Raw genomic sequence first — 9,649 nt, 5'->3', positions numbered from 1 at the left:
TTATTCTATGGAAGAGAAAGAGTCAACATCCACTAAGATATAGGTGGTTTCAGAACAAAAAACTGTTTGCTTACCTATTCAAAACAGTGAAAGAGTAGAAACTCCAACACTTTTCCCTCTTTATTGTTTGCTTATGTAAACATGAAATCTTTTATTGAGTGAACATAATAAGTTCAACTTTGTTCTGTTTAGTTTTTGAACAGTTTTAAGTAAAAGCAGTGAAACACCTCAAACTGTTAACATTTCCTGTCCTCTTTTTTAATTTTCAAAAACATTTTATTGTATTAATTTTATCAGCTGTTTTATCATAGTTTCCATGACAACGCCACTGAAGCTCCATCTCCCAAAGAGAGGCTCCACCAACCACTTTGAGTTTTTGGTGCCAACAGGATCCTCACAGTTGTGGCTCATCATGCATTTCTTAACTTTCACCATGTTCTGTTGAGACTTAAGATTCACTTTTTTGGCATTCAGTTTGCCTTAATGTGACAACGTTTATAAAGTCTGAAGAAGGTTTGACTGAAGGTTAAATTTTTCCACATTCTCCTGTGGGTGACGCACCGTCCTGAGAATCCGGCTGGAGCAGTTTCATGAAGGAGGACCCAAATGCCTCTAAAGCCTTTTGAGCAGAAAAACCTGTTTGACGCATTTAGATGGAAACAGTTCCACAACCGGAGTGATTTGACATCTTTTTCTGCAGTAATGAATGCTACAGTTAGGGGGGTGGGAAATGTGTCAATTCTGAGCAGATACTCCCATGGATCTAAATGGACCTTTGCGCCAAATAAAAGCAAACCGGATTACAAAAACTTACAAAAACTGTAAAATGAGGTTACTAAGCGATGCAAGTTTATGGTTCCAGTTGTCCTAATTCTACGTTCACACCAGGCATGCAGTGCACATTCAAGAACGTGCTAAAGTCCTTGTACGTGCATTTAGCATATGGTGTTCTCACTCCTGTCACTACATCATACTAGCACATCCACCTACAATTGGAAGTGACTTGGTGTGAAATACTGAAATGGTGCAAATTTGGTGACTCTTCACTGCTCTAAACTGATATATGAAAGGCTTGGTGTCATAAAATTCCAGCCAGGCACAATAATTAATTTCTCCTTCATGATCGATTCTCAAATGGTTCACCCGTGAATTAAAAAGATCCATGCGTCACTACCAAATCAGAGTCCCTCATTGGTCAAAGTTCAACTGGTTTATTTGTGAAGGTATGTTCAATGGATGTGTGTTCTGTGCCCAAAAACTGACTTAAAAAGTATCCCAAAATTTACATGTTTTTTACAAAGCCGGTTTTTCATCAAAAGTGTCTGCTTGAATGCGGGTTGAAGAGGCCGGTGTGAACGTAGCATGTAACACATCACAGAAACTCCCACTGTTTTTTGCTTAATGGAGGCTGCTGTAGTACAGAGGTACAAAGTTGCTAGTTCAGTTCCTGAACTGATCCCTGAAGTTTATCTTACCAAGTATACTAACCTGAATATAAGTACAGCAAGACTACTACAGACCATTTACACATGGTGTAGAGAGTATGCTAACTGAATACTTTTCAGACTAAACTGGAACATTTGAAGTTAATGATACATAGAATGTGTATAAAACGTAAACTTCAAGTATACTGCCTCACTTTTATCATACAGTATACTTGTATTACACTTAAATAGACTATTTTTTCTAAGGGTATCTACCCACGTATCAAAGCATCCTTGGTTTAAACACTGAACCTGGTGGTTGTGATGGGCAGGTTAACCCCCTGCATGGACACTGCCACCGTTAGTATTTGACTGTGTGTGTCTGGTTGAATGGGACTATAAAGCACCCAAGCCTTTAGCAAAAAGTAGTCTATTTAGGTACTTAGTCTATACTAAAAGTGAAGCAGTATACTTAATATTTATTAGTATATACTATATATTGTAAAATGTTCTAAGTTAGTATGATTCCTACACTACATGTACATGGTCTAGTAGATTTGCTTTACTCAAGAATACTTGAGAAAATTAAGTTTAAGCGTAATACTTTTTTTGATAAGGGGGGCCTTAATCAAGGTTGAAAAACTCAATGGAAATACAGTCAAACCAGAGGGATTCTGGATTTTCTTCTGTCTAAAAAACTTCTTGTTCATTTTTTTAAAATTTAAGCCAGATGAGTTCATGTACTTTTAAATATGTGTTTTAAAAAAAGCACCATCCGTCATGAAGACACACACAGGCCTATGTTCTGTCTTCTGAGCTCAGAGACAGCTCATACCAAGAGGAATCCACACGTTAGGGCAAATACTTTTTTTTGTTAGAGAGAAACATGCAGCTTCTCCATGTGATGACTCAGCAAGTCTATAGAGACATGTAACAGGTATGGAGAAAGAAAACTGAAGAAAGGTGGATGATGTCCGTTCAGGTTCTTCACTGCTGGACTCTGGCATGCTCCTCTTCTTTCTTAGGGAAATTCTGACTTTTTTTTGGTAAAAGCCTCAAAGATTTTTCAAGAATGAGGAACTATGTTTGGTCCGATCTAGATTGGATTCCACCAGCTTGCTGTCAGTGGTTTTTGTGGCGTGAAAACTAACTGCTGCTTTCAGCAGACGTTTCAGACATCGGTTTGACGTTTGTTGGAAAACATACGTTTCTCTGGACTGTCTGTCGTCTCCTTCTGCAGTTTCTAGGGCGTATCAGTAGAAGGACTCAGGCTTGTCTGTAATGTAAAAGTAAATTCCTTTGTGTTAGGGAGGGCGTGTGTGTCGCTGCGTGGGCGTGTGTGTGTGTTAATGCACAGCAGAAAGAATCTGGACCGACCTGTGGTTACAAAAAACCCCAAATGCTTCCTCAACAAGAACAGCTTTTGTTCTGCAACTTAAAGGACACAGTCCTCAGAAACAATGAACAAAAAATCTACTCAAAGTCTGACTTCATTCACAAAGAATGCTTTCAAATGGATTACTGTACTTGAGTCGTGTTTTAATAAACATTAGTCATCATCACGGGGTCAAACACGGATTAGTTACAGCTGTAATCTATTTTTAAATGCAGTTTTTAGTTTAAAAAAAAATAATAATTTATAATTCAATAATTTACAATAAAAAAGTTGAACATTTGTTAAAAGTATTTTTTTTTTACTTAAAAAAGGAAGTCCTAAACAATGGATGTGATTTTTTAAATTATGTAATTTAAAATAAAAAAAGGTTTTAAATAGTTTCAAAATGTGTAAATGAAGATGTCACAGCAAAAGGTCTAATTCATTTACTTTAAAGTCTCACTGAAAATTTGTTTGGTGCTCAAAGATTCTCAGGAATTACTGGAAAACGAAAAGTTTTATTGTTCCACGAGGAAAAAAAAAGGTTTTGAAAACAATTTTTTCATGGTGCGACTGAAAATGAAAAATCCATTCATCTGTCCAACGGTGGTTGCTGGAGCCTATCTTTAGGTATTTACTCCTGACTGACCAACATTCCCTCATGCAGCCACAAACAGACAGAAGTTTTAGGACTTTTCATTAATATACCATAAGATTCATGGTGTGTGAAAACACTCAGGCTAAACTCAGAGGTAGGAATAAGTTTAACACATCAAAGGTATTTGAAAGAAGGTGTGAAAATTTGCTGAAGTTGTGCCAGTTTCTGAGTGTGCGTGTTTAGGTGTACATATGCGCATGTGTGAATGTGTCTGAGTCTGTGTGCAAGTGTACGTACCTGTGTCTACATGTGGGTAAGTGTGTGCGCATGACACATGCCTGTGTGCATGGAAGTTTCCAGGGGTGTTCTTGTATGTGTGCATGCCTGCATGTGTGTGGGACTAAGTCCATGTATGTAGGGGTGTGTGCGTGTGATTGTGTGAGCATTAGTGTGTCTATGCAAGTTTGTGTGTGCGTATATGGATATGTGTGTATGCATGCATGAGTTAGTATGTAAATTTGCATGTGGGTAAGTGTGTGTGAATCCATTTATGCGTGAATTAGTATAGGCAGTGTGCATGGATGCATCCATGTGTGTCTATGTGTGTTTGCCTGCTTGTGTGTGACGTAATTCAAATTTTGTGTGCATGTTTGTGCAAATATGTGTGCATTTCTTTATCTGTGCATATTTGTGTGTGCATGCGATATGAACACATGCACTTCTGTAAGTGCAACACATCCTCATTCCCAAGTCGTCAGATATTGACGTTTGGTTAAGGACCCCTCTGCGTCACCTTTGGTGTTTTGGGTGTCCCCAACTCATCGTTTCTTGGCTTGCTGGCTTTTGCCATTAAATGAGGAGTCGGGGTGGTTTGTCAGGATGTGGACTGATCCTCGGGACACAGCCAGTACTGGTACCCTAATGCTGCATCCGCACAGGACGAGACCAGTACAGGTACCCTAATACTGCATTCACACCTGACACGGCCGGTGTGCCAAATTTGCGTCTGCCACTTTCTTTTGATGTTCGTCAAATTTACTGCTTGACGCTCAAAACCGCCAAAGTTGTTCTGGAATTCCTTTGTTGCCATCATGATGTTGAGCGAGTAACTTGGGTTCATATGTTATACAGTAACCGAGACAATATCCGGCAACCCTGCATATTTAAGTTGACTTAACGTTGGAGCTTGATGTGTCAGAGATCGCGTCCGGCGTGAATGCACCTGAACTTTAAACCCTTAACCCGGTTTTGGTCCACATCCATACTAGTCCGTGTCCGTTACTATATCTGGTGCCCGTTTGCACCCTGGAGGTTAAGGAGCCCTATTTAATTGGAAAAGGCAGCACGTCAAAAAACGATGAGTTGGGGACACCCAAAACATTAATTTTTGACGCAGAGAGGTCCTTAACCATACGCTAATGGGAATGAGAATGTGTTAGTAAGTGAGGATGTGTGCATGCGTGTTTAAAGCTTAAACCAGTTTGTTTACTGGTTTCTTTATGTGGCTATAGTGAGTTTTTAAAGGTCTTGCTCTGAAGGGTGGATGAGGGAACCCTGACAGATTCCGCTTCTGTCCTCACGCTGCTAACAGGTTGTCCTATCCGAGTGTCATCTGAACTTCTGAACCTTCATTCTCGCGGTTGCAGCATTGATGGGGGGGCAGGGTTTCCCAGATGTTCTCCAGATGTTCAAACTCCTCATGTGAGTCAGACGAAAGGGAAGCTTCCTTATTTGAACGCAGTTGCTGAGAATTTTGTGTCCCTTTTTTCCAAACTCAATTTTTCAACAGCTGACTGTGTGGAAATCTTCCTGCATTTTCACGTCACCACTTCTACATGGTACACGTCAGAGCGTGTTCGTCAGACTTCCTTCAAGTGACATTTACAGAAGATGACGTGAGGGCCAAAGACAAGATGATTGCTATCAAACTCAGGAAAAAACTAAATGCTATTTTAAGCTGATGAAGGTAAAATGTACATCATGATCAGAACAGAGAGACTGAAAACACAAAAAAGATGATAAATCTTTACATGTGGTCCAAACTCACTGTATGTTGGCAACTCAGCTTTAACCTAGCTTTTCCCCATGATCCTTTGTGGACTAGAGCCAGTTCTTATTTTTTTTAAATATTTTAAAAACAATTGCAGTAGTTTTTTTTTTCAAAAAAAAATGTTGACCAAACTATAAGAAAATGATTTCAATCTGACAATCCAGAGAATAAAACAAAAGAATATATACGAAGAAGAGATGTTTGGTTCTGTTTTTCAACCTTTATCAATGTTTAGGTGTGTTTTGGAGAGTGCTTTAAATGCTTTAAGAATAACTGAGCTTTTTGAATTGTATTAATTTTTCTTAAAACTGAGTCTTTCTTTTCTCTTGCATAACATTTGATTTATGTTTTTAAAAAGAAAAAAAAAGTCCTTGTCTACTTTTTAGAAATTGATAGTAAAAACACCAAAACGTATAACTTATTTGATAAAAGTGGCAGTAAATAACATATTTTTCCCTACAGAGGGCATAATAAATATATATATATATAAAACACTTTAACAGGAACATATTTTGAAGGCAAATCTGTTATGGGACTGTGAAGCCAAAAAGGGCGTTTTCATCTCATAAATCTAATTGATGATGGTAAAAAAAAAAAGGGTAGTCATGAGGAAGTCATCAAACAGGAAAGTCCTGCAGCACTGCGAGCTGATTCCCAACATTTTGTTCCTCACATGCATCTGTGGAAACACACCCAGACAAACAGACATTCTTTTTTTAAGTTGACGTAGCTTAAACACTTCAGTTTCACAGGTGGACTAAGTGTCTGCCCAGAAACAAAAAAAGAAATAATTGGAAAAGTTTACAAGATTTAAAAATAAACGCAGCTCTGTTTCTAAACCACACAGCAGTTGTTTTGAACCCATTACATTTAAGCTGCCCTTTTAAAGCAAATATTATCATTAACACTTATTAAAAAAACATTTGCAAGGACTGAGAGCAGGAAGCGACAGGGCTGGAATTCAACCAATTTAATAAACAACCTAAACAGAAATTACACATATTTCCTGAATGTGACAAAAACAAAACATGGAAACAAAAAGAAAGTAAAATGATCTGACTAAAAGCTGCTGAAATCCAAGATCAGAAGGCCAAAGTTCAGAGAAGATGTGGGGAACACTGATGAGGAGGAAGTATCAGGATGTGGAGCTGGCTATCTAAATCCAGACGTGGAGATTTTGGGAGCAGTGGTGTTCTAAAATCTTTACAGTTTGGAACCCAACTCCAACCCCACAGATCACTGCTCTTGTGAATCAGTGGCTCTCTCCAGAATTCAGGAGAGGAGATCCTGGCTGCACAGCAGCACAGTGGTTAGCGCTCTTGCCTAACCGTAAGAAAGCCCTGGTTTGAATCCCAGCTGGGAAATTTCTTTGTTGAGTTTGCATGTTCTCTGACATGCCTGCTTCGGTTCTCTCTGGACACTCCAGCTTCCTCCCACAGTCCAAAAACATGCTAATAGGTTCATTGCTGTCTCTAAATAGTATGTACATAAAAAGTATGTAGGGATAGGGATACAGGCAGACTGGCGACCTGTCCAAGGGGTACCCCACCCTCACCTTACAGTAGCTGTGACAGTGTTCTGTCAACCCCATGATATACGGGAAAGGATGGATGGAGATCCTGACCTCCAGCTCATTGAACAGTCATCTATGCAATGACCAGGCTGGAGACCCAAACAGAATGGAGGAGCCAGGATGTTGTGGATCACAATAGCAAGGCTCCTCTTTGTTAAAGCTGTGAAACTGATAGAAATGTCTTCATGGATCAGACATATTGGACTGCTGATCAAATGTGGAAATGAATATCTTCTCAAACAAACATGAAGTACTACACTTGATTCATGGAACACTGACAGACTTATTTACTTTTAGAAAATACCAGCTAATTTATAGATATTTTTCAAAAAAGCCCTGAATTTGTCAGACAAACAAAACTGAAAAAGTGAAAAATTGGGTCCAAGTCATTCCACCAAATGTATTCTCTTAGGATATTGTGATCTTAAGTCAAGTGTAATTAGTTTATCTGTTTGTAAATCTTTTGGTCAGTTTTAGAGTGAATGCGCACATTTTTAAGAGAAACAAACTGTAAATTGTTGGTTTATGATTGATTAGGTTCACTTAAGCAACATAAAAGCAGGATTTGGAGAAGTCTTAGAGTCATCTGACAACACGGATGTGCTCTAACCTTTTTTTTTTTTTGGTTCCCACCAAAGTCAACATGTATCGTGTTTACCAAAGTATTTGGAGACCTACATCATTCACATGCAGGTGGGAAGGTTTGAAGGCGAGGTCGTGGAGGTCAGATGGATAAATGCTGAAGTACATTTTTTTGGGGGGATTTTTTTTTTTACGTCAATGGGAAGAATTCAGCTCGGCAGGTCTGCCCAGTTTCTACAGCAGCAGGTTGTTGATTAAACCTGATATGTAGCGTTGGGCAGGTTGTGTGAGGGTGCTGTGGAACTATGCATGACACAAAAACAGATTGAGAGACAACCTATCTGACAATCCGTTGAAAGGGCGGGGTTCAATGCTTCATGCATGTATGCAAATACAGAGCGTCGTGTCCCGACAGAAGCTGGGACTTTCTAAGCACTTACAGCTTAAAGCTTACTAAACCGTCACCATTCTTTCTTGCTGACTACATGCTGATCTCCAATAATGTTCTGTGACCTAAACATGGACGTCAATATTCTCAGTTACTAAAAATGGCAAAGTGTAAGCATCAGAATGGAGGGGATCAGGGGACTTTTTGTCCGCCATAGAATATTTTCTACGTCACAAATATGATCATTTTGCGTCTGTTCCTGATTCACAATTTAAATAAAGAAATACTCTTAAATTACAATTCAAAGCTGTAGAAACTGATTGATGGGACTGAATTGTCACCCAAGTGAAACAACAGACTTATCTATGACATCTCCAACTCCTGTTGAGACTGAATTGTAACAAGTTTCTGAAGAAAAAAAAATAAAACAATAAATAGGAAAAAAACTAAATATTCTAGTTTACAAGCAATGTACTCATGAAACACAAGAACAAGGATGGAACAGTAAGTGTTTGAGAGAAAGAATTTCATTATCGAGGGGACATACCTTGAGCCTTTAACCCTGAACGTTATGCTCAAAAATGTTGTAGGGAGTTCAGATGAAGTCATGTGTATCTTCCTAGCACATTCTTAACCATCATTTAAAAAAAACAGCATTCTGACATAATGGCACAAAGTCAAACCTGCTGCATTCATCTGTTTGGTGAAGAAGTTACCATGCTTGATGGCTAAGTGATAGAGTGATGGGGGAAATATCGTGACAAACAGCAGAAAGGAGATTGTTGATAGTGACCCAATGTGATGTGGAGAGTTTCTGCATTCAGACAGATGTTTGACTGGAGAGTTAAAGGAACTCATTGGTGGCTCTGGGAGTTGTCCAGATTCCAGTTTTCTAAGAAACTGAGTTTGGATTTTTCCAAACATCTTATCATCTGTTGGCACCACAGTGGTGGTGCGGTTAGCACTCTCAGAGAGAAAACCCTGGTTCAAATCCCGACTGGAAGAGGTTGATTACTGTATTGTGAATATGAGTGATGGACCAGAAAACTGTTCAGGATGTGACCCAGTTTCATCCTGAAGGAACTGAGTGCAGATGCTCCTTGATTTTGCTCAAAACAAAAGCGGAAAAGAAGACAAATGGATTTCCCTGCTCTAGAATCCAGTTCTGCAAACCTCAGCTGTGTTTATACATTTCAACAGGGAGGCTTTCTGCAAACAGAGCTCTGAAATTTTTGCTTATTGCTCAGGATTGCACAGTCTGACCTTTAAGCGTGTTTGCTGGAAGGTCAACTCCTGGAAAGTCAAAACTATCTCTAAGAAGTTCTTCACCCGTCAGTGATAAATCCAGTATGGATGTTAGTTCAGTGTTTTTGTGGTCCTATTCAATTCTTGGTTGGGTTCACCACAAAAATCAAAGCTTAAAGATGCACTCAGAGGAAAATTGTATGTTTTTGGTTTTTATTGTGTTCTTGTGACACTTTTTTATGATGATATAGGACATCTCAAAAGAAAATTAAGCTCAAAATTGCATCTCTGAATATTCTTTTTTCAAATCATTGTGAATCAGGAGCAGATAAATAGATCGCATTTGTGATAGAAAATAGGCCATAGGCTCCTGCTCCACTCCATTCTGATGCATCCACTTGCAGTAAATACAGT

The sequence above is a fragment of the Oryzias melastigma genome, linkage group LG18 (assembly GCF_002922805.2).
Source record: "Oryzias melastigma strain HK-1 linkage group LG18, ASM292280v2, whole genome shotgun sequence".
In the NCBI taxonomy this organism is placed as follows: Eukaryota; Metazoa; Chordata; class Actinopteri; order Beloniformes; family Adrianichthyidae; genus Oryzias; species Oryzias melastigma.
This window is presented reverse-complemented; position numbering follows the sequence as displayed.